We start from the raw sequence: 27,042 nt of genomic DNA, 5'->3' as shown, positions 1-27,042 counted from the left end.
TACTGCTCTTTTTAAAAGCACACCAAGGATAAACAGGTTATGACTAGGTATTTAAACACACACTTCTTACAATCATCTTATTATATCACGAATGCTCTGCTATTGAACATTGCATGGTTTGACATTTTATTAAAATAAACAGACTTACTAAATAATGAAGCTAAAGAGGGTTTTTACAGCCACATTTAGTGCATAATGTTCCTTTTTTTTTGCATGACAAATATCTGCAATTTTACCTCACTCCAAATGGAGTTATGGTCTATAACAGTAAGTAGCCTTGGTTGTTGTGCTGAGTATTCTTCCTGATTAAAATGAAAAAAGTCCTGCACAAAGCATGGACAAGATGACATAGTTGAGTTTGTTAGTATGTTGTTGTTTATATAATATACTGATACATATTGTATCCCCAACTGCTCAGATTGACTGGCATAACCAATATTATGAGAACTTTGTCTGCTTTTGACATAACCTTGTGTACATGTGATAGTTGGTGTGAAAGAACTTGTTTTTCCTTCTTTGATTGCACTTTAAAGTTAAGTCTTTAAACTGGCAAGGCTTTAAAATGCATTTATTTTTTTATTTTTTTGTTGGAGTAACTGAGGCACACACTGTAAATGCTCCACCTACTTTTGAGGTGTTTTGAAGTCAAACTTTACAGAAACTTTACAGACTCTCTGTGGCTATACATATTGTAATAAAACATAATATGATCCCTACAGACATTGTTTTTCTTAGTGTACACAATGCATGAACCCCAGTGTTACAACCAACCTCCTATCTGCTGTCTGAATCCTCAAGGTCCACGTAAGCTACAGTCAGTCACACTGGCTAGCACAAAGCTGTTTCTGCTGGATATGTTTTCATTAGGGCCCAACCAGGCAGAGAGAGTAGCCGTGCTGCTACAGCATGTCCACAGGATCCTGTCAATCACGCTGGAACATACAGACTTCAGACCCGCAGCTCTAAATGCCCCGTCAATCTGGAGGATATAAAAATGCCACATGAGGGGAAATGAGAGAAGCTCTGTGTAAATAAGCATATGAGGGTATATAACGTTTTAGATGTCTGCAGGCTGAAACCCCTAAAGGCAGATTATTGCTGCCTGTATTTCCTTTTCCAGTAGGATGTAAACTGTTACATTTGAATCTTAAGGAAAACTTTTTTGGGTCAAAACTTAGTTATTTACACATTCTTATTATGTGACTATTATGTCATTATTTTTATGTGGTATTTATTTTAATTAAAAAGCAAAAGGTTTCTATCTACAAAGTCTAAGTCCAACTTGGTTCTACGAGGTTCTGGTTAATCAGCTTTTTGGATTTACACATAGAATCAATGAGGATCAAAACAGAGGCCAACAATGGGATATTAATAATTTAATGTCCCAAAAAATTAAAATTCTGTCATTAATTACTCACCTTCTTGTGATTCCAAACCCTTGAGACTTTTTTTTATCTTCAGAACACAAATTAAGATATTTTAGATAGAATCTGAGAGCTTCCTCAGCGTTCACACATGGAATCAGCATTGATGCTTTTCATTCATTGTCAATAAAGGGACGTCAAGTGTTACCAAAGTAAACTGTGGATCAGTCGAGTCACATTAGGTCTGTTGCTCATGGCAGAAGTTGAAAAACGTTCGACTGTTTAAGCGCCAAAGCAGGTGTCAGCCAATCAGATCCCTATATGCAAATACAATTTCATACAGTATGCTAGCCAATCTTGTTTGTGCAATACCAGAGAATAGCGGTATATCAAAATGGAGGAAATGCTTATTAATATAACGGTCGACAATCACCTGGTGCTTTATGATCAATCTTTATATACATGTTTAAACACTACTACTTTCCTGTTTTGTGTTACGGTTCAAGCTGGATGGGATTGGCTGCATTGACAGCAAGGATCACACGACATTCCAACATGGGCTTATTCTGAAAACGTAGCCTCACATACGTTTCTTGAGATTGCGAATTATGTAGCCAAAAGTATTCATGGCTGCATCTCTAAAACGAATGCTACAAGATGGTATTTCACGCTTACCAGCTGACCGCTTACCTCCTCAAAATGGAGGAATTGCTTGTGGCATTATAATGGTTGGTAATTACCCAGTGCTTGATGATCAATTTTTATATACGAGTTTAAAAACTCATACTGTGCTTTTTTGTGTTGCGACCTAAGCTGGATGTGATCGGCTGCATTGACAGCAAGGGTCATGATAAGTAGGCCCACACGGAATCTGCGCACGTAGATATCCGCAGATTTTCTGCAGAATTCCACAGATTTTTAGCCCATCATTAATTCTGTTTATTTACTTGAGTAAATGTGTGTAAATATAAATTTATTCAGTTTTTGAATTACTTACAGTAATATTGTTGACTAATATGAAAATGTTAATCTGATTTATGTACGATGCAGTTTGTACAGTCATATTTTTTAGTCTTTTAGTAGATATATTAAATGAGAGACTTGCTTTGTTTACCAAATAAAGGGAATCTAATTGGATTTTCATTTTACATAAAAGTTAAAAAGATATATATATATATTTTTTTTTTTTTATTTCACATATCAAGGTTTTAGTTATGATACTCCCAAAATCATTCTGCAGAAATCTGCAGATTTTTACCAAAATTTTTCTCAGAAATAGCAAAAATTTCCACAGATTCCATCTGGCCCTAGTCATGAGACATTGCAACACAGGCTCATTCTGAAATGTAGCCCTATATACATTTCTTATGATCGCAAATTATCATCTTTAAAATGAATGCTACGGTCCGGTATTGTTCTTTTTTTGTGCTTATCAGCTGTCCGTTTACCTCTTTGTTATCGCTTACCAGTTTGTCCCGTTAGCTCGCCATGTATGGTGGCAGACTTGAGACGCAGAGAAGAGCTGACCATGATGACAGGGTTCAAGTTTTAGAAAGTGGGTAAGAAAAAAACAAAATCCAAAAAAAAAAAAAAAATTAGACAAGGGCTTTTCTTTTTCTGGATTGTTTTTAAAAATCAGGGTGATCGGGTCACTCTGTGCTTTTGCTAACACTATTGGTTGTGTTTAAGCAGGGCTGGCACATCCATAGAAGCAACACCCCCCTGGTGTTGTGATCAGCGACAACCTCCCCCCCCCCACCCCCCAACCCCCCCACCCCCCCCCCCCCCCCCACATCGACCCCCCCCCCCCCACCCCCCACCCCCCCCACCAAAGCTGCTTAATTTCATCAGCGACACCAACACCCCCCTACCCAACACACATCCATAGAGGCAAACTAGGCGACACCCCCCTGGTCCTCACTATGATCAGAGATAACCTACCCCCCCCCCCCCTCCCCCCTTACCACTCCCTAATTTCATCAGCGACCGCAACAGCCCCCTAACCCAACAAGCTCACCCTACACTCGCGTGACCTAGAGCGCCTGGGTTAAGGGAAGGAGGTGGGTGGGTCAGTTGATTGGTCAGTTAGTCAGCCAACAGTAGCCTCTAGAGGATTTATCAGGAAACAGCGGGCCTGAATGGCACTCGCTTGAGAAATTTGAGATCTGAAAAAGTGTATACATCGGCCTCTAGTGGATTCGCAAAAAAACTTACCTCCTGGGACGTATTTAGCGATCTGCAGAAATGTATATCTTCAGGATTGGCCTTTTTTTAGACTGTGAATGTCTCAACCCAGGCTCAACACATTGCCAAAACATTCCATGTGACTTCAGTGGTTCAACTGTAATTATACAAACTCAAAGAACACTTTGTTTGCTAACAAAAACAATGAAAAATGACCTTTTCACCAAAATATCTACAAAATAATACAGCATTTTTCTCTGTTTTTACATGAAGAAAATGAGTTCATCAACATGATAATTTAGAGGCATTTTCTGACATTGAGATATAATGTTACATGTTTTTATTGTTAACAAAGTTCTGCATAGTTGTTGTATAGATTTAATCATTTAATTATGACAAATTTTGATTAAAAAGCCTTTTTTTTTACTTTCTGCATTAGACCTTTTCCAATTATACCCATAACATAACACATTTGACAGCATTTTTACATTTACAGTCTCTGTCACTCTTTGTTTTGCTCTTCATACCAACTTAGTTTACAATATGGAATGCAGAAACTTTAAAGCTCAATATCTCAAACTACTCAGGATGTAGACAAAACCTATTATCCCATGGTGTTGTGTCTCCTCGTAGTGATTGTGTAGGCAGGCATCATGAGTTGGCCATGTATGCAGTGATGTGAACATTTTAGCGCTGTTATCTGACCATTGAGCGATCATGCGCTACCATGGGATTGCCTGATACCCGTCTGGCAGAGGATTCCAGAAGAGCTCCCACAGTATATTTGCTCTCAGTGCTGATGAAGCAGATATGAGTCAGCTTGTAAACGTCTGCAACTCCCAACAAAGGTCAACAGCAGAGACTCAACTGACAAACCATGACGTCTATTTCACTAAACTATACTGACAGCTGGAAGAACTCATTAGTTCAATGACATTTCAGTCATATTGAGGATTTGTTGATCTAAAATTAATCATTTAAAGTGATACATTTCAACATTTTCAGTAACACTTTGACTAGTGTCCTGTTACTTGTGTATTATTAATATATTGGCTGTTTATTTGTACTCAAAAAACTACATATTTGACATCCATAATCCTACCCAATTCCTAAACCTAACTACCAGCTAAATAACTGTTAATAAGCAGAAAATTAGGTGGTTATTGAGGCAAAATAATAGTTATTGGTTCATAAATTGTGAGAATTGTACCTTAAAATTAAGCTTGACCACTTTTTAATTCAATTTGGCCATAAGGATTAAAAAGATTTATCAGGCAACAATGGTGGCATGACGGCTCAGTGGTTAGCACTATCATCTCACAGCAAGAAGGTCGCTGGTATAAGTCCCAGCTGGGCCACTTGGCAATTCTGTGTGGAGTTTGCATGTTCTCCCCATATTCAGATTCTTTAAGGTGCTCTGGTTTTCTCCACAGTTCAAAAACATGCGGTATAGGTGAATTGGATGAACTAAATTGGCCATAGTGTATGAGTGTGTGTGAATGAATGTATGAGTGTTTCCCAGTACTGACATGTGGCTGGAACAAATGCCAGAATAGTTGGCAGTTTGTTTCATTGTAGTAACCTCTGATAAATAAGGGACTAAGCCTAAGGAAAAAACGAACGGATGGATGAATGAATGAATGAATAAATAAATCTAGTCTAGTATTATTACAATTTTTTTTTATCCAAATACATGTACTGTACATTAAAAGTCTCAATGAATGTAAGTCTTAATTTGCATATACTTATTTTTTTATTATTATAAATGTTATAGAAATGTAAAATGAAATATGATTTAACTAATTAAAATATGCTTCCTGGATGTTAACATTGAATATATAAGCAAATTAATGAGTATTGTTCACTTAATTTACTTTATAGTGTAGTTATCACTATATTTTGATGGTCTCTATTACACATTTTGTTAACTATACGTTACATAGAAACTTCATGTCAACTGATTGTCATTAGAGTATTAGTAGACTGCTTAATACCCTCTGATACTGCTCCACCAACAGTCTTTCTCCTGACTTACATTTGCAAGTACATCTCAGCTTAAGCTAACCCTAATGAGAATCAGTTGGCATGTATTCAGAATGAAACTTAAATCAACAAAATATGTTAAATGTATTATCGATTTAAAGGGATACTAATATAAACGTTATTATACTTCGGTAATTAAACTGTAATTAAACTCAAGGACGTTCACCCAGTTGTTGTGAAGCCACACCATTGATGTTTTGGCAGTGTGCTTTGGGTCATTGTTCTGCTGAAAGATGAACTGTCGCCCCAGTCTGAGGTCATGAGCACTCTGAAGCAGGTTATCATTCAGGATGTCTCTGTATGCTGCTGCATTCATCTGTCTCTCTATGCTGACATGTCCTACATTTCCTGCTGCTAAAAAACATGCTCACAGCATGATGCTGCACCACCATGCTACACTGAAGGTATGGTATTAGCCTGGTGATGAGCGATGCATGGTTTTCTCCAAATGTAACACCTGGCATTTACTCCAAAGATCCTTTAGATGCCTTTTGGCAAACTCCAGACAGGTAGTGGTTTCTGTCTGGCCACTCTACCATACAGGCCTGATTGGTGGATTGCTGCACAGATGGTTATCCTTCTGTAAGGTTCTCCTCTCTCCACAGAAAAATGCTGGAGCTCAGACACACTGACCATCGGGTTATTGATCACCTCCCTGACTAAGGCCCTTCTCCCCTGATCACTCTGCTTAGATGCCCGGCAAGCTGTAGGAAGAGTCCTGGTGGTTTCAAACATCTTCCATCTTCCACTTACGTATGATGGAGGCCACTGTTCTCATTGAAACTTCCAGAGGAGCAGAAATTGTTCTGTAACCTTCCCCTACCTTGTGCCTCGAGACAATCCTGTATCGGAGGTCTACAGACAATATTTCACACACAAAAAAAAAATAATAATAATAAATCAATAAATAAAAACACTTTCTCATTATGGGGTATTATGTGTAGAATTTTTTATGAAATAAATAAATTTAATCCATTTTGGAATACTTTTCTGGATGCACTGTATCTATTACAACTAACTGTAAAGTTATCAATATTGTACACAAAATATGGAAGTGTCATACAATTCTAATTGAATGATGTATGATAATTAAGTAGAAGACATACGATAAATGATGATCTTTACTTTTAAACCATGTAGTTAGAGACAATACACAAGTAATGCATATTCTGAAAGATGTATCTCTAAAAATATATATTTCTTTGTAAAATTGATGAGAAAACATGATTAAGATGATCACGAGAGGTCTTTACCAAGAAAGAATGTAGCTTTTTTTTCCATACAATAAGAGCCTCTTTTGAAATGAACTCTCAGCACTGAGATGAAAACATGTAAAATAAGCTTTCATAACTCATAACTGATGGCCGGCCATGAGAAACAGCCATGATGAACAATTGGCCTCTGTGCAAGGACACAAAACGCATTTCATTCTAGAAAGTATTTCACAAACCCTCGGTCTTGAACTCTAAGTTTGCGTGTTCTGTTGATGTAGTAAAAAAAATGGTGAAAGATGAACTTCACTTGTGTTGATCTGGTGCTTCGTCTCTGCAATAGAAGTAAGTTTTATGAAAAGAGCAGATCAGCAGCTCTGGAGATAATTCTGATGTGATCTTGTAGAGGGTCTTATGCTTGCAAATGTTGTATGCATTATTTAGAGATTCCAAAGCATAATTCAATTTGGAATACCTTTGTTTCAAAAATCTAGATACATATATACAATACACAAGTTTTTTAAAAAAAAGTCATTCTAACTGTGATGGAGCTACAGTAGATGTGTTTGTGTATTCAACACTAGCTCATTGAGAAAATGTTGTTCAACCTACATCTTTGTGAAGCTAATTTTAGCATGTTTTACTGCAAGTTATAATGGCAGTATATAATGGCAAAAAGCTTGTTTTCCTTTTCACACTTGTGATATTTGCATACATGTACTATATAAATATCACACTTATTTAAAAATCTTTGTTTATGTCTATATGTGTTCATAAGTTTGTAGCATTTAGCTATTTATTTGTTTGTTAGTGTCATGTGATGGACACTGACAACGAAGTGCAAATCCACGTGCCATTTATTACAAGAATTGTCAGGCAAGCAACGGTTAACAGGGTCAAACAGGTATATGCAGAGCAATCCAGAGTCCTGGTCAAAGAACAGGTGAATAGTCGGTACAGGCAGCAATGAAGCAAAACAATAACACAAGGCAAAGGGTCAAAACTTGGCTAGGCTAACCAATGGAAAACGTGTCGTAATGTCACAAAACAGTTAACAAGACTCTGCACTGATGTGAACACCAGAACAGGTGTGTATACAAAGTGCATGATGGGATTTGTAGTTCTATAAGTGACAATTGTATGACAAGTGATTGTGCGTGTTTATCAATTATCTGCAGCCGCTAGATAACTGGTGATCATAATGGTTAGTGTTATGTCAGGATTTATTGCAAAATTTGATAATTATTATTATTTTTTTTTAATCAAAATTAAATGAAAACCTTACATTAAAAAAAAATAATGGTGTGTTGTAACCCAACAGTGGGTCAAATATGGACAAACTAGAAGGTTATTTATTTATTTATTTATTTTAAATTAGATTTAAATTACACTTTGAGTTTGTTCATATTTGATGTAATGTTGTGTTGCTAGATCCTAGAATTGTATAGTGTATATTAATATATTTATATTAATATATTATTCTTTCTATAACTCTATATTTATAGTCTTTTTTGATGTTGAAGAATATTCAACTTATATTGGTTTATTTTGTTTTTCTATTTGTAACTATCTTTGTAACTATTTTATAAACTTTAGTAAATAAAAACTAAACTATAGTAAACAATATTTTTACAAAAACATTTCACATTATTTAAACATACATTGTGTGTGGGCGGGTGTGTATGTGTATGTGTGTGTGCTTGTTTAGGTAGTTTTGACATAAATGACGTAAATGTGTATAATGATATGGGTATGACATAAGTATTACAATATTGAGGTGAATTGTGAGGACATATCTTATGTCCTTGTAATTAAAATTGACAAAACATACCTAATGGTGTCTTTGACATTTAAAATTAATGGGTGTAACAGTGGTATATTATATAATATAATAAGCATTTTTTACAGTATAAAATACATTGTGGAGAGTCTCCGTAAACCATCAATAGCAACGTGTGCATGTGTGCATGCATCAAATGTTGCTGTGTTTACTTAATTGATATCCTACATCCTGTGACATGTTTTAAATTAGGAATGTACTGTGGTCCCTCGCTTAACGCGGTTCACTTTGTGTTTAAATTTAGTCCTTCTTGTCTGCTGTACAGTACAGAGTTTGTTCAGCTTGCCAAATTAACTTAATCGGGATCGCTAGCAGTGTGAGTTCCAACAAGGATGCAAAATTGGTTGTCACTGTTCGCAGCAAGACCATCATAAAGGGGGTGACAAAACGAATGCGCCGCACCACTCAGCGGCGTGCATTTTAGAATTGTAAATACAGGTTTATATCAAGTAAGCACACCGGCGACACAAGTCGACTCAGCACACTGTTCATATTTCTGCAGCGCCATCTGAATAATCTCATTTTAAATAACATGCAAATGTGCGCGTCCGGTGTGTGTTGCTTCCAACTGTCATGTGCCCGGCGCATCCTCTGTGCGACCCCCTCATAGAGTCTGCTTTCGCTTTGTGGATCAGTGATCAGTGACCAACATTCTCCACACAAAAGCCAAAAAGCTTTATATACCTTTTGTAGACAGCGATGAATGTTTGTGCCTCACACCAGGTTTTGAACTTTGGCTTTATTCTATACTGGACTAATACTGGACTTTTTTTTTTTTTTTTAGGAAAGTTTTAATTTTGAGAGTGAAAAATGTTGTTGCCTGTCTGAGAAAAGTGTTTAAAGCGTGTAGTGAGGGGTATTACAGCCTTAAAACATCTATAATAATTGTTAAAAAATATAGACTACTACACAGATTTAGCCTATCATGAGCTATTTTTAGAATGTAACTTCCACGATAAACACTCCACCTAATATGTATCACATTGCTACAACACACATCTGACTAGGAGTATATATATATATATATATATATATATATATATATATATATATATATATATATATATATATATATATATATATATATATATATATATATATATATATATATTGTTATTATTATTATTTATTTTTTTGGCATCTGCCCTTCATATTTGTTTATAATGTGCTAATAGAAAGAGTAGTTTACACGTTATCTGACATGAACTGAGCATGTGGTTTGAGTAAGACAGGCAGCCTGTGTGTTGTGGACAGTTGTGGCAGCGAAGCACGCGAGTCGGGGCATTGTTCAGGATTCATCATCATCATAAAGCGCACATTCATTGGGTGTCATGTGTTTGTCTGATAGATTCTTGTCACAGATCGGCCCCTGTCTGCTCACAGCTGTTCAGGCTAGTAAATGACTGTCTGCGCTGACACTGCTGTAAAAACTCTGTCTGGAGTGCAGACTCCCATCATTCCCCTGTTAATGTGCTATCAGTGGACTGCGCACTAACAGACTCTTTCTGAAGTATTTTGAGTGAATAGAATATCTATAAGATAGATCTTTAGACCTGCTACTGTATATTAGCCAACTCATGTTGTGTACAAAAGTTAACTTAATCGTTTTTTTTTAAGCGGATTGAACATAAATCAATTAAGCTGTCCCAATAAAAACTTAAGAATTGCGTTGATTCAGCTCATTTTAATTGCTCATTTTATTTGCTCAATTTCAACAAGCAGCAAACTTATTTTTTATATTCTTTCTTTCTTTCTTTCTTTCTTTCTTTCTTTCTTCCTTTCTTTCTTTCTGTCTTTCTTTCTCCTTTGTTTTCTTTTTTAGTCACTATTTCATTTATTTTAAATTCTCTGTTTTATTCTCTTGTTCTTTTATTCTCATTCAGTCTTTCTTTGGTCATCTTTATTTTTCATCTTTCTTAGTTTCTTTTTTTCATTCTTTATTTTATTTTTTCTCTCTTTCATTGTTTAATTATTTTTCTTGCTTTCATTTTTTCCCTTCTTTTCTTTTCCTCTTCCTTTTCCCATTTTCTTTCTTTTTCTCTCAATATTTCGCTCGTTCTCTATTTCTTTCATTCGCTCTCTCATTCTTTCTTTTATTTGCTCTCTCTTTCAACCTTTCTTTTATTCACTCTCTATCTCTCTCTCATTCTTCATTCACTTTTTCTTCGCTATCTATCTATCTTTTTTCCTATTTGAATGTTTTTGCTATTTTATGTAAATAAATCTATCAAGCAAACAAAACCTAAATTATGGGGGTTTAATTAAAATTAGTTATTTACTGAGAAAAATTCTAATCTATAAATCATACATCATATGATTATAATAAATCATCTAGATAAACTGAGAATCTTTTACAGATTTCTTTCTTTCTTTCTTTCTTTCTTTCTTTCTTTCTTTCTTTCTTTCTTGCTTGCTTGCTTGCTTGCTTGCTTGCTTGCTTGCTTGCTTGCTTGCTTGCTTGCTTTCTTGCTTTCTTTCTTGCTTTCTTTCTTTCTTTCTTTCTTTCTTTCTTTCTTGCTTGCTTGCTTGCTTTCGTTCTTTCTTGCTTCTTTCTTTCTTGCTTGCTTTCTTGCTTTTTTCTTTCTTGCTTGCTTTCTTTCTTGCTTTCTTGCTTTCTTTCTTTCCTTTAAAAGTTACAACATAGGGTATTGATTTTGAAAATGTAAAATAAATAAATATATGAATGAATAAAACATATGGCATACAATTTAAACAATTAAATTGAGCTGAACACCTATCTATAAATCTTGTGATCTCGTTCAGTACTTTTTTCTCTTTTTTTAACAGAGACATTTTGCACTTAACAACACTCCATATAATCTACACCTACTTTTACCTTAAAAAAATGCGTCAAATGTAATATTTTAGCATAATGTTGCTGTACATGCCATATACACAGTTCATTGAAAGTTTATAATGTGTTTGCTACTTTTGTACTATTTGTCTTGAGTAAAATCACTGATAACGATCCCCCTTTCCTTTTTTCAATGTGTTCAAACTAAAAGACATTCTCTCGTTGACTACATGATTCATTGTGACTGCTTAATTTAATTCAGCAATATAATTTTTAAAAGTTAATTAACTAAACTAAAAAGTAACTTGCATTACATTTTCAGAAAAGTATCTCAAATATTATTACCCTTTTTTATTAAAGTAATGCTTTACTCTTTACTGAGAAAAGGACTATTATTATGTAACTTAAAATCCTTGTAATGATGTATCCCCTCCCAAACTGGTCATTCAGTACACAAGCTATCATAAGCTAGCATTGAAATTTGTATTTTTTTTTTTTCAAAGTTTGAGTACACAAAAATGTTTCATTATTTTGCACTGACCAAAAAGATTCGACAAAAAAACTGTTACTTCACATGAATTCTTATTCAATCATTCATTCTTTTTTTTTTTTTTTTTTTTTTGGTTTAGTCCCATTATTAATCGGGGCTGTCACAGCGGATTAAACCGCCAACTTATGCAGCATATGTTTTACGCAGCGGATGCCCTTCCAGCCACTACCCATAAAGGAAACACCCATCTACTCTTGCATTCACACACATATATTACTACCAAATTTGTTTATTCAATTCACCTATAGCGCATGTCTTTGGACTGTGGGGGAAACCGGAGCACATTGAGGAAACCCACGCTAACAGGGGAGAAAACATGCAAACTCCACACAGAAATGCCAATTGACCAAGCCGAGCCTCGAATCAGCAACCTTCTTGCTGTGAGGCGCTCGTGCTACCCACTACGCAACCGTAACGCTTCATTCAATCATTCATTCATAAATATGGCACCATGTAATTTCATTCGAATTAATTCTGACCATTACAGAGTGTTACGATTGACCGGGTGGATGGAGGCAAAAAAGTGTCACAGAAGCCGCTGGTGAAAGTGAAGAGTGATTTATTTACACAAAGTGAAAACAAAAATCCAGCAAAACAGGTGAAAGTGACAAAATAACAATAAAGAAAAATAAACTATTCAATATTTACAATGTATATACAGGCTTGTTCAGCTAAATCCAGTAAAAGACCTGAACAAAATCTGTTAACGATACAAACACAACCTTCTCCTACAACTACCCACACCAAGTGAATGTTTGGGGCCATTTTATTGTATTGGCCCCGCCCATGGGTTAAACCATTTTACTGGTAGTGGGTTACCATGTAGACAAAAAATACATAAAAAGACATTCAACAGAAATATAAATTAATGCAAGTAAATGAATATGCATACAAAACTCAAAATACAACACAACAAATAACCAATACAAATTTAAACAACAAAACTGTGATTTTTATTTACTGACCAGGGGGTTGTGACCCTGATGATGTTATGGAAAATGGCTGCTCCAAAGTAAAGGCGGGAAAAATCTGTATAAATGGCTTTGTTTGAAAGTTAAACAGGTTTGGTGCTGAGAATAGGAAACTGGTAAGTATATGTAAACACTATATGTTTGGTTAATAAATGAAGTTTGACATAAGTGAAATTTTTACATAAACACAATGCTAATCTGGACAGAAAAAAAAACAACATATACACATTACACAAACACACACATGCACAATACAAATAACACAAAGGTCCATGTTTAAAAGTGAGTGCAATGTGATGTGTGTTTGTTAGTCACAGTGTCTTTTAGTTTTACACTGTGACACAGAGTCCTTCACAAATGTATTTAATTCAATACAGCTTCATATTGAAGAGTTTATTACACCAGCCATTTTTAACCTCAATGTGGATAACTTGGATCTGATCTCAGTGTTTAATAGTCTCTCCTTCTGCCTGGTCTTGAATAGAGTTGTAGGAATGTAGTGATGTTAGTTGGTTTGATGTGATTTTGGAGTCAGTGAATATCTGAGGCGATTCCAGCTGAAGTTGACTTTATATGAGGGTCAGTGAGAGCGAGGCTGATTTGAACGGGTCCAGATGGAGCTTCAGCAGATGTGCTCTTAAATGTTTGGCCTGGCCAGCAACTCAACTCCCTGATCATATTATGTCCTTGAAGCATCGGATGCCAGCTTGGTTTTGACTGAATAGTTGACGGAATAGATTTGCTTTGTACGGTATACTTTTTATGTTTATGTTTTTTAATGATACCTTTTTATGACAGATTGCTTTAACCTTATGGTAAATTTAGAAGTAAAATGTTGATGCCTTAATGTCTGTAGCATTTCTATGCATTTTAATTTACATTACAGTTGTTGTGCATTCTACTGCATGCTGCAGTGTAGCTTATTTTTATTTATCTGTCAAAATGATCATGTATTTTAATCTATTTATCTTGTTCATAGACAGAGAAAAGTTGTTGTTTTTTGGAAAACTTAGTTCTTTATGGTTGTTTATGAAGTATCAGAATCTATTATAAAAACTGAACCCCTGAAAGGAAAAAAAATCATCAGACTGTAATAAATTGTAGATTTTTATGCAATTTAGTGATTCATTGGCTAATTAAGAAATAAATAAATAGCATTATTAGTCATTTAGTTTGTCTCTTTTAAATGCAATTCTACATTGTTTGTGCAGCAGTGTGATTTATGGGCAGTAATTAAAACAACAACAACAACAACCAAACCAAAACTAAATAAATAAATGTTTAATTATTATTATTTCTTATTTCAGGGTAATATTTTCATTTTAGACATGGGTTTACTAAAATGTTTTTATTAATTTATTAATTCATTCATTAATTTTTCTTCGGCTTAGCCTCTATTTCAGAGCAACAGTGGAATTAACTGGCAACTATTCCAGAATATGTCTCGCACAGCGGATGCACTTCCAACCACAGCCAAGTAATGTGAAACACCCATACACACTCATGCACACACACACTTATGCATGTTTTTTATTTATTCAATTCGTCTAAAGCACATATCTTTGAACTGTGGGGGAAACGGAGCATCCGGAAGAAACCCATGCCAACATGGGGAGAACATGCAAACTCCAAACAAAAATGCCAACTGACAGTGACCAACCCAAGACCAACCCAGCCGACAGTGCTAACCACTAAGCCACTGTGCCACCCCTCTATTTCAGAGGTCGCCTTAGCGAAATGAACTGCCATGTTTTTTATTACTATTATTTTTTTTATTTAAAAAAAATAAAAACCTTGTTAACACTTCAAATAATAAATATAATTAACAACTTCCAAATTGAAAATAAAATGTTGTCATTTAAAGCATTTTTCTTTTATAAAATGACAGTTGGTCAGATTGACTAATGCTTTAATTTCATTCATTCATTTAATTTTCCCTCGGCTTAGTGTCTTTATTAATCAGGGGTCGCCACAGCGGAATGAACCGCCCCTTGTAAACTTGTGGGGGAAACCCGAAGCAAAATCAAGGTTATATCACAAAATTTTGATTCTGATGTTAAAACGCGGGTATTGTGTTGTCTGAAAATATAAAAATAAATTTGTATATATATATATATATATATATATATATATATATATATATATATATATATATATATATATATATATATATATATATATATATGATTAAGTAAATAATAAAATAACTAAAGAATTATATGAAATTAAAAGAATATAAAATAATTAAATAAATGAATAAATAAATAAATTGAATTAGCAATTAAATAAATATATGAACTAAATAACCAACCAACATGATTTTAGTCAGTTTATGCCCCTTTTAGGTTTTCATCAGACAATAAAAAAAAAAACCTAAGGAAAATTAAGAATGCTGAAAACAACATGAGCGCGAGTAAATGATCCCAGGATGTTCATTTTTGAGTGAACTATTTAATGCATTTCCTCTGCATTGTTTTTTCCCCCTTTAAACCTTCAAATGATTATCATCCAATTTTCAGGCAAATCACCTCCCACACGTAGTGATCCAGTCAGAAATGCTCATTTGAGAGCCTCAGTAACCTCATTTGGTCTGAAGTGTATCTACACACCTACACCGGCAGATTGACTACACACCAGATGTGATGGAGGGCACGTTCTTCAAATGAGTTTTAGTATTGTTTTGCAAATTACCAATGCCTTAATGTACCGTGCCATTTAACAGGGCTCAGACAGCAATTAAGGCTCGTCTTCAGAGAGGTCGTGACAAGCTGTTGAGCTCTGCGAATGAAGTGAGGAGAAAAGCGGAAAAGGAAGCAAAGGCACACTAGTGGCGGTCAAATCACAACAATCTGGTTTTAAATGACCACTTTTGGTTTCACATTAACTCTCAAGAGCAGAGATGAAGCTTTCAACAGAAATGAGCTTTATTTATTTTTAGTATTTTATTTTTATTAGTATTTATTATTATTATTATTATTATTATTATTATTATTATTATTATTATTATTGTTGTTGTTGTTGTTATTAATAATTTTTTTATTGTTATGTTTATTTATTTATATTCTATTTATTTTAATTTAATTTATTTATTTTCATTTTATTTTTTTTATTATTTATTTCCAAAATTATTAGCCCCTTTAAGCATTTTTTTCCGAATGTCTACAAAACAAACCATCGTTATACAATAACTTGCCTAATTACCCTAATCTGCCTAGTTAACCTAATTAACCTAGTTAAGCCTTTAAATGTCACTTTAAGCTCTATAGAAGTGTCTTGAACAATATCTAGTAAAATATTATTTATCGTCATCAATGCAAAGATAAAATATATCAGTTATTAGAAATGAGTTATTAAAACTATTATGTTTAGAAATGTGTTGAAAAAATCTTCTCTCTGTTAAATGGAAATTGGGGGGAAAATTAACAGGGGGCTAATAATTCAGGGGAGCTGATAATTCTAAATTCAACTGTATACAAAACCGTGACTTTAAAACTTTCCACTGACAAGTCATCTTTGTGTTCTTTTGCACCCTGTACATAACTTGTATAATATCTCAAATCATCCAAGAACAGCACCAATGTTGCTATTTAGCACTAATTCATTCAAAACTCCATTAATGGAGCGTTCTCATTCCAGCAAGCATGAAGCTTGTGCACTTTTATTGAATTAAATAATAGACTTAATGGGTAGGAATGATGCTTAACGCAGATTCGGTTCATTCTCATTAACAACCTACGAGTGCTGTGATTAGCTGCCACTTCAATGAGACGACGATATAGAAACCCGCTTTTCTACTTGTAACACTTAACATGTCTAGACTTAAATGGTGAGCAATCGTCGTGAAAGAATGTGGCGGATTTTTTTTTTAATAACATAAGACTCTGTGACTCGCGGTTTGATGGAGCATTACTTACAAGCCATTGGGTTTATCATTACACCTCAACATTATTCCAGCCGTGGCTCCCGGCGCTCCTTAATTCACTTAATTCCTTGATTATCGATTCCGCAGGCCTCCGGGCGGAAAGGTCAATGTTTTGCTGGTGCTCACCTGAAATTTAAAATGTCATTCAAAATGAGGAGGCAGAGATGGGCTCTTCAAAGGGCAACGGCCCACTAATAGAGAGCTAGTTGGATGGACATGCATGTGCACATACATTCACATGGGATACAAGCAATAAAAAAAAATATATACTTTGATGTGTTTTGAATTACACTAATAAGTTCCTAGTAAATGATAGACAGCAGGTTACACTCTGAATTAAACTGAATTAATTAGTATTAAGATACAGATTTTTGTTTATTACTTTGTTTGTTGCTTCTACTTTGCTTAAAGGTGTCATAAATTGCATTGGTTTAATAAGTTAAATTGTTCTCTGATATCTACAGAGTAGGTTTTTGACTTAGGTAAGTTTAAATAATCCACAGAAATGCTTTTATAGTCTCATATATTACTCCATAAAATACTTATAGTATCAGAAGATCCTTAATTAACCATAGATGGTTCGTGTCATGAATATTAATGAGCTCCGCTTTGTTGGGCCACTGAACAATGACAAATATAAACACTATAGAAGTAACAACCTATATGGCTCTCCAGATCTGTTGTGGGTAAAGGGTAAATTATAATTAAACTTGACAAAAGAGGGTGATAGAGAGGAATCATGTTGTAGTTTAAAGTTACAGTCCAAGAAAACACAGCCAGAAATTAATATCAACCCTGAACATATGACAGTTGAGCTGAGTGATTTGACACAATTCAGGAGTCTAAATATCATACAAACAAAATTTGACAATAAACATGATCAATTAACAAAAGATTTAACTAAACATATCTTATGCCTCTTCGGAGTGAAGATGAATAAATATGTTATCTATAAATCTTGCATTTTGCATCCTGAGGCAAGTTTGAACATGCTTCATGCTGTCGTTGCCTATTAACGGACAGTAATCAATTCGGGGCTTTTGTTTTAAAATAAAAGTCTCACATACATTGTGAGTGAAATATATGCTGAAATATGCACTTAAAATAACCAATCTCACAAGAAAACGTTTGGCTTATCAAACGCAACCTTATACATGCATATTAATGATCTCAGAGTTTTTTTTTTATGATTTCAGAGCTGCCTATAAGTCGTGTTCTCTTGATGACGTGGCTGCTCGCCAGGTTAGGATGAATGACCTAAAGTAGGCATACATGCAAATGAGGAAGGCATGACTTGTTTGTCTCATCACAGTTTGTTTTGTCTTCTGATTGGCCCATTGTCCACTGGGGTTTTACACTTGTGGAATTTACATAAGAACAAATAAACAGTGGTGTACGAGGTTCATATTTTGCCCATTTCCATGTACTGATCTCTTTTTATTCTTCTATGCCTTGGTATACCCAGATTTCTTTATAGGGCAGCTTTAAAAAACTTGTAATAAAAATGGCTTTGGAAATATTTTCATTATGCAAGAAAATTGCACAAATAATAGCAAAAAAAAAAGAAATAAGATATTGAACTGATGCTTAGATGTTGAAGTAGTAATACTTAAATACAGTATACGTTTTATGTAAAATTAACACACCCACACCACACTCATTAATCTTACAAAACCAGATTAAAGTAAAAAATAATAATAATAAAAAATAACTAAATTAATTTGTTACTTAATATGTAAATTAACAAAAAAATGCATTTTTAAACTGCATCAATCGGACATTGTAGACTTTACAATATAAAAAATAGTTGTACATATAATTGTCTTCAAAAATAATTATAAAGAAACAGCAAGTAACTTATATTTGTTGTTTCATTTGCAAACTCTAACGTTGAAAAAAATATATGATACAAAATTAGCAAAAAACGGATTGAACATGGCTTCCAATTTATTTTCAAAATTATGTTATATAAATAATTTCTCAAATTATTTAAAAGAAGCAGCAAAAAACACATTGAAAGAGACAGACAAAAGTAGTGATTTCTATAATATTTAAGTCATGTATTTTTTTACAATGCATAAATGGGACATACTGAAAAAAATAAAATGCCATTGTAAAAAGAAAACAACCTCTATAGACCCTTTCAATGTGGTGATTTCATTGGCCCATGAACATTTCCTGCTTTTTGTCAAACTATTTCATATCTTAAACAAGAGGCAATTCAGTCTTAACTTGATGTTATCTATCAACATGTGGAAATTTTTGGACTCTCAGAAGCTATGGAAATTTAAAATGTAAAACAGGAAATATGTCAGGATCGTTGTTATTGTTTACAGCCCTTAAAATTGTCCATAATAGAGGTCATATTTTACAAGTTGTTTGAAGTTACTAAAGTACTAAATTACACCTGACAAAAGTCTTGTCATTGATTCCAGTTGTAAGAGCAACAAGTAATAACTTGACTTCTAGTTGATCATTAGGAACAGTGGTAGAAGGTAAATTTCTCTGATTAATAATCTGTTGAACTGCATCCCAGTCATAACAAATACTGAAGAATACCTATTGGAACCTACATGGAACCAAGAGTCCCACAGAAATCAGTCAAGTTTGGTAAAGGAAAAATCATTTGTTGGGGTTACATTCAGTAAGGGGGTGTGAGAGATCTGCAGACTGGATGGCAACATCAACAGTCTATCAATTTGTGCTGCCCATTACATTACAAACCACAGGAGAGGGCAAATTGGTCAGCAGGATAGTGCTCCTTTTCATTTTTCTCATGCTTCAAAGTTCCTGAAAGCAAAGAAGGTCAAGGTGCCTTTCTACAAAATGTTACTTTTAATTCATTGTGATGCAGTACTTTTGGTTTCTTTGCACTTTATTCTGAATTGTGCTAGCAATATATGGTTAAATCTCTGACAGTATTTAGCAGCTGTTAACAGTGATTATATGAAAGCTTTCACACCTCTAAACCCTTCTTCCATTCAACATGATTCCGTTTCGACAGTTTTAAGTGCATTCTGTGTGAACTGCCACTTATTATGTAAAAGAACAGTGAATAGGAAGCGCTGTGCATCATGTAATAAATGTGGAGACGAATGGAGAGGCTGTGAAGGAGAATGAGAGACAGTCTATGCATTATTCCGATGATATCTGATTTATTCAGCTCTGGATGCCCATCTCCGCACCGCCAGCGCTTTTGTATTTGGTTATGCTAATCAGATCTCAAAGTTTAATTCTCAGTGTAACAGGATCACTTCAGGTGAGGGAAATCACGCTGTACTTCTTTATTAAAAGCCTCAGTCTGTCTCTGCCTCTTCTACTATCATTTTTCCCAGTGTTGCTCTTTATCAAGTATCCAGATGATGGGATGGAGTGAAGGCTTACGGGCGTTTGTACTCTCGTACACTGCAAAAAAAAAAAAAAAAAAAAGTTGTACTCTTACTTAGAGTTTTTGTCTTGTTTTTTGTACAAAAATCTACAAACCTTTAAATGAAGAAGCATTTTCTAGACAAGTGAAAAATATTATTTTGTTTTACAAAATAATAAGTCAAAATTAAGTGAGTTTTTCCTTAAAACAAGCAATAATCTGGAAATGTGGTAAGCAAAATAATAACAACGAAAAAGATATATATATATATATATATATATATATATATATATATATATATATATATATATATATATATATATATATATATATATATATTTTTTTTTTTTTTCTTTAATTGTTAAACTGTAGATATTTATATTGATGATGATGATGATTATTATTATTATTATTATTATTATTATTACTATTATTATTATCATTAATATTATTATTGATGTTGTTAATAATAAGCCCTCAGAGGAGGAAAAACCCAGTGTAATTTTAAACTACAACTGATCAAATTATTATACAACAGGTACATGACATTTTAAGTCGTGTTCTCTCTCTTGTATGTTGTAGTGTTGTTTTTACACCATAGTTATATGCCAGTGTTTGCTTTGCTTTGGCTTTTTTGGGGTAAAAATAACATGTTTTGTCATGACTTTAAATATTTTGCTAGAGAATCATTCAAATACTTTAGTTCTAAAATGATGTTGTGTTTTAAGCAACGGTTTCTGCTGTTCTGACTGCACATGTGAATGAGTGGCAGAAGTAGTTCCTCGTGCAGGGTTTTTGAGACTCTCCATGTTTGATTTTCTTTTTTTCATACACAATTATGCCGTCAAATTGTTGTATAAATGCAATATCACACTTGTAGTTGTGCGATATATTGTCACTGGTGGGACACTAAGGCATTCGCCCTGTGGCCTCGAACCAATGCACGCCTCCCATCAATTCTGATATACAGCCACATTGCACTGCTAAGAATGTGATATTGCTCATTTTATTATTATTATTATTATTATTATTATTATTATTATTATTATTATTATTAGTAGTAGTAGTAGTAGTAGTAGCAGTAGTAGTGGCAGTAGTGGCAGCAGTAGTTGTACCAAAAACCAACTAATAACAGCATTGGTACTACTACTACTAATAATTATTATTATTATAATAATACAGTAATAATAATAATGTGTATGTATTTTTGTATTTTTTATTATTATAAAAATGCATATTTGTTGTTCCTTTTGTTCTGTTAATATTCATATTTTTTTTCTCTGGTCTGTAGGTTTGTTTTTATAGTTCTCTCATTTATCTATTGTTTTCAATTCGGAAGAATCCAAACAAATTATACCCTTCTACTTTAAGTGTAGCAGAGGCAGCAAAAGCACCATATCCTTCTTGCCTTTTCTTCCCTATATTTCCTGAGGGCTTTTCTCAGTTTGCCACAGTCTCCGCTGAGCCTCTGCTTCAGTCTGACCGCTCCTGCTGTACTACTACCGAAAAAAAAAAAAAGAAAAAGCTGTCACAATGTGCACAGTTTTCATTCCTCAAATAAAAACAGATGCATCCGTCAAAGTTAGCTTAGAACCTATGGATTTACTGCCATGATTATTTTCAAGCAATATTACTTTATTCATTAATCTTGAACACACATTGTATCTTTCAAATGAGATTAAGAGGAAAGCAATAAGGCTTTTGCACTCCACTCAGATAATATTAGTGCAGTGTCAGGGGCCGCAGGGAGGAAGAGCCCAGGGCCAAGTACACACAGACAGAGAACAGACCCTCACCATCGCCAGCTTTAGAAACTTCATACAATCTTAGTGATCTAAATATTTGCTCTGAAAAACAAACAAACAGATTTTTATTTTATTTTGTTTTGTTTTATTTTATCTTATCTTTTATATTTTATTTATGTTTTAATGAAATTTTCGAAATAATTTTATTTTTAATTTTATTTTATTTATTTTATTTTATTTTATTTTATTTTATTTTATTTTATTTTATTTTATTTTATTTTATTTCTTAAGCGATTTAAATAATCATTTATTTTTGTAGGTTTAATTTTATACAATTTTCAAATTCTGCATAAATTGCAACATTTTGACGCATTGCAACATGTGTATTTATTATTACATAATTTTAGATCTAAAAATTATTATTTTGTAAAATAAAAATAAACTTGTGTATATATATATATATATATATATATATATATATATATATATATATATATATATATATATATATATATATATATATATATATATATATATATAATGTATGTAAAAGCTTTGCTTCTAGACATGTGTTTTTTCCAAGTCAAAACAAGTTCATCAAAATCGCTGTTCTATTACTCCTACTCGAGGTTTTAAAAATTGATTTTGTGTCCCAGTGCAGATGTCTTGAAATTTTAATTGATAACACCTTTTTCTGTGGCATTCATGTTCAGCATTTGGTGAGAATGAAAATGATAAATGATTTTAAACTTCTATTTTAAAATTAAATCTTGCCTGATGCTAAAAAGAAGCTTGTTGCTGCCCCTTTTATATTTGTGTTGGACTATGGCAATGTTATTTATATGCATGCATCTTCTTAGAGTTTGCATTTAGACACTATTTACCATGTTGTGCTGAGGTTTATACCAAATCTCAAATCCCTCACTCATCATTGTGTGTTGTACTCTTGGGTAGGATGGTCTGCTTAGTTTACTTATAGGCTCAAGCAATGGCATATCTTGTTTTTAAATTTATTCTGGGTTAACTCCCCTCAAATGTCCAAACCTACATTTGTAAAAAAAAAAAAAAAAAAATGTCTCTAGCTATAGCCTTTGGTCTCAGGTAGTTTATTTATTGTCTGTACCAGTGGTGCACTTTGAAATGGGGAAAAAAAGACTTTTAAATATGTAGCACCTTTTTGCAGGAAATAAACCTCCAAACAAAGTTGCAGATTAAAGAGTTTGTTTCACAACATGCTTTTAAAAAGATTTGAAATGATTTGGAGTTGAAACATTGGCCTGTAGATGTTCTGAATAGTTTTTTACTGGCATTGTATATGTGTTTTGATGGATGAATGATGTTACCAGTTATTTGTTTTGTTTGTTTGTTTGTTAAAACCATGCAAACTGTATACTGCCTAATCTTGGCCTGGTTCGAAATGGTTTTAAAAAAGTACAGCATAAAGCATGAGGGTATCCGGACATACCTACTGATCACCTGTAAACAGAAACTTGCAATGCTTGCCCTGCCTTCAAACTCTTCTGATTAATCCACTGCTATGGAACTAACAGTGATGAGCGGCGCTGCTTGTGAAAGTTAAAGATCTTTTAACTTGACACGTGTCTAAAAAAAGTGCTGTTCACTTGCTCAGCACTTAAAAAATATGCAAAACGTGAGCGTAACAGTCACACACATCTATGTAATGCATGTTTATATTGAAAAACATACAAGTAGAGCACTGGAAAGGATAAAAATCTGTTCTGTGTGAAAAGGCTTTGGGAAATGCACCCCAATATGCTTCCTCACACATCAGCCCAGGTCAGCCTGGACAAAACCCTGCTCCTTCGGTAATGACAGCAATAAAGTGTCAGAGCACACGCCGGCCCACTTAAAAGAAATTGAGTTATAACGATGGGCCAGTTGAAGCTCGCAGTGCTTGATTTTGTGTGGTCCTCTGGCAGACTCGTGAGCCTCAGATGTGAAGTGTCTGGACTGCTATAATGAGAAACAGTGAGAGACAGACAGGAGCCCCCCCCACTCACGTTCTGGAAATCTCCCGTCTCAAAGCTGGTTTCCAAAGTCGTCCCGCAGTTTGTTCCCTCTCGGAGTCTCTTCATTATGGTGGGTGGCAGATGGAGGGTCTGCTGAGCTTGAGCTTTATTCGTTGTGACTTGTTTTTCATTAGTGCCTAATTTGACGTCAGGAAGCATAACTGCTAGAGCCAAGGGGTATATAACAATTATGGCACACGCAGGTTCGACCCTTCAGGTACACGTGTGTATGTTTGCTTCTAGTTAGTAGGAGACTGAGGACTCATTAATGCTGGTGTGTTGAGTGCAAGTAATCCTAAATGAGTGGAATTCGTCACAGATGTTATAGGTGTCAAGCTCTTTATAATTAGTGTCATTAATCAGTTGTTTAAAAGAAATGGAAGCTGGTCCAAGTCACGGCCTATAGTGGGTTGTGCTCTCACACATTGAGTGAATATAAGTATCCATCAGTATGTAGACAGGATCCATGCAATTAACATCCATCCTTTTTCCATCCATCCATTATCCAGTTTCTTACTGGAAAATGACAAGCAGGAATGAGACCTGTTTAAATGAAAACAGGTTTGCTATTGGTTTTAATTTAGTTTAATTTTGAACTTAAATTTAATGAAGACGCAGTGGCGCAGTAGGTAGTGCTGTCGCCTCACAGCAATAAGGTCGCTTGGTCGCAGGTTCGAGCCTTGGCTGGGTCAGTTGGCGTTTCTGTGTGGAATTTGCATGTTCTCCCTGCATTCGCGTGGGTTTCCTCCGGGTGCTCCGGTTTCCCCCACAGTCTAAAGACATGTGATACAGGTGAATTGGGTAGGTTAAATTGTCTGTAGTGTATGAGCGTGTATGTGGATATTTCCCAGAGATGGGTTGCAGCTGGAAGGGCATCCACTGCTTAAAAATGTGCTGAATAAGTTAGTGGTTCATTCCTCTGTGGTGACCCCGGATTAATAAAGGGACTAAGCCGACAAAATGAATGAATGAAACCCAATTCTAGCCCTTCTCCTTATTTTGCGCATTCACATAAAAGGTTAGCAGTGTCCCGATTCTCTTTAGCTTGAAGGTGTAGGTCTATGGGTAAGGGCTAGATAGCCCTTGAAACAGAGATGTTTCAGGACCACTTGAAACCTCAGGGTAGGAAAATTTCACAGAATACACAATCTACAACGGCACACGGAAGTCAGGAGATTCACAAATTAGTATTTTTTTTGTCATTATTACCAATTTTCACAACAAACAAGTATATGTTTTAATACATTCATAACAGCATTCATGTTTTAAAGTAATTCCTTAAAAAAAAAAATTAAAAATCTGGCTAAATTTCGCCATCCACAATCCATAATAATACCTCCTGTACAGTAGTCTCACAACATACTTCCACATCGGACACTCAATGACACTTGTATCCCCTGTCAGAGAAGTCTAGTGTCTGGGAGTGAGCTTTTTACAAAGTGTGGTATAATGTTGATGTTGTTTTCGTGTGTTTAGGGTTAGTGTTCAGGGATGTCCTGGAGGGCCAGTTTCCTGCATATTTTAGTTCCAACTCCAATTAAACACACCTGAACAACTTAATCAACCTCTTTAAAAACCTTCAGGGAGGTCTGTAGAAAGAAGTTGGAGCTAAACTATGCAGGACACCGGCCCTCCAGGATCGAGTTTGGACACCCCTGGTTTAGATGAATATAGCCAGGGTGTAAATGCACAGTACATTATTGCAACATTATACCGCTGTGAAAACATGGTATTGTTGCCTTCAGTGATCCTGAAGTAAATACTAAGCAAACCCAACCAGAATAACAACAGCCAGTGACAGATTTAGGCATAGGCAACATCGGCAATCGCCCAGGACGGCGTCTTGGTAGGGGTGACATAGAGACAAACCGCTGTTTATTTCTTCAAAATGTCTTATTTTGTGTTTTGAAGAAAAGAGAAACAGTGAGATTTGGAACTCCTGGAGGGAGAGTAAATAATGAGCAAATTTTCATTTTGGGTTGAACTATCCATTTAAGCTGTTAAATTGTTATTCATTTATTCATTAATTTTCCTTCAAAGGTCACCACAGTGGTATGAACCGCCAACTATTCCAGCATATGTTTTACCAAAGTCCCTTTAAGGCAAGTCATTTCACTCGGAGTCCATCTTTGAAATGCCTCTCGGGGAGTATTCTTGGGCATTCTGTCTGAATGGGGAAACATCAAATTCCTCAAAACTGTTAGCCAAGCTTACGGTTACATTACATATTTGGAATCACCAATACAATGAAACAACTGTCTCATAAACTTAGTTTATATTTGTCCAGATAAAATTAAATATTTACAGGTTGACTGAGCTAATGCGCACTCAAAAGGAACGAAATAATAACACCAACCTCTTTTATGGCCATTCTACACATTGTCATCCTCTGTATAATGCGTCGCCTGATTGCGCTGCTCTTCTGATGGCGAATCTGCTCCTAAAATGACAGCGACTCTTTGTTTACAAGTTTGTGGGTGTTTGAATAGTTGCTGTCAGTGACGTGAGTTTGACTGGATGGACTGTGCCTTGCATTCATTTAATACAGATTACAAAACCAAAAAATGTTTGTTATCAAGTGCAGTTGGTTCATTTTAAGTACAGGTTTCAGCTTTATGTGGATTTCAACTTTATGCCTGTGAAGCAAAAATTTGCTGAGATTCAAGTGTGTTTGTTGATCACTAAACTATCTTAAAAGTACACGTCTGACCCAAGCTTTCCGTCTGAGAAACGTCAGTTTAGTTTACACTTTTCTCCATTCAAAACTATACGGGGGACATGTCTTGTACATTCTATAGTTTTTGATTTTACGTCCTTCCAGCTGCAGCTTAGTAGTGGGAAACACCCATAAACACATATTCACACACTCATACACTACAGACAATTTAGTTTATTCAATTTACCTATACTGCATATCTTTGGACTGTGGGGAAAACCGGAGCACTTGGAAGAAATCCTTGCGGACATGCGATGAATGCCAACTTGCCCAGCCACCCTAGGCTTAATCTAGTAAACCTTTAT

At 34.6% G+C, this 27,042-nt stretch overlaps 1 protein-coding gene and 1 long non-coding RNA gene across 23 annotated transcripts in view; one reads left to right on the top strand and one right to left on the bottom strand.

The window, feature by feature from the left end:
- erbb4b (erb-b2 receptor tyrosine kinase 4b) overlaps positions 1–27,042 on the top strand; it is a 656,299-nt gene that overhangs the window by 262,338 nt on the left and 366,919 nt on the right. For 4 of the 19 annotated variants that reach the window (XM_073912986.1, XM_073912985.1, XM_073912982.1 and 1 more), the window contains exon 1: positions 13,048–13,073. The exons of the other annotated variants lie outside the window; for them this stretch is intronic. The gene's annotated coding sequence lies outside the window, so the exon portion shown is untranslated. Of the gene's footprint in view, positions 1–13,047; positions 13,074–27,042 lie in introns of those variants that run through there. 19 annotated transcript variants of the gene reach the window in all.
- LOC141376181 (uncharacterized) lies at positions 18,810–26,479 on the bottom strand. 4 transcript variants are annotated; one of them, XR_012385581.1, is made up of 4 exons: positions 26,378–26,479; positions 24,013–26,188; positions 21,604–21,745; positions 18,811–20,284 (listed from the first exon to the last, which is right to left on the bottom strand). It is a non-coding gene; the product is annotated as an uncharacterized lncRNA (long non-coding RNA). The 4 variants fall into 4 exon arrangements; XR_012385580.1 differs by having other exon boundaries at positions 21,655–21,745; positions 26,378–26,468; XR_012385582.1 differs by lacking the exon at positions 24,013–26,188 and having other exon boundaries at positions 18,810–20,284; positions 21,655–21,745.

The sequence above is a fragment of the Danio rerio genome, chromosome 9 (genome assembly GCF_049306965.1).
Source record: "Danio rerio strain Tuebingen ecotype United States chromosome 9, GRCz12tu, whole genome shotgun sequence".
Taxonomy (NCBI): domain Eukaryota; kingdom Metazoa; phylum Chordata; class Actinopteri; order Cypriniformes; family Danionidae; genus Danio; species Danio rerio.
This window is presented reverse-complemented; position numbering and strand designations above follow the sequence as displayed.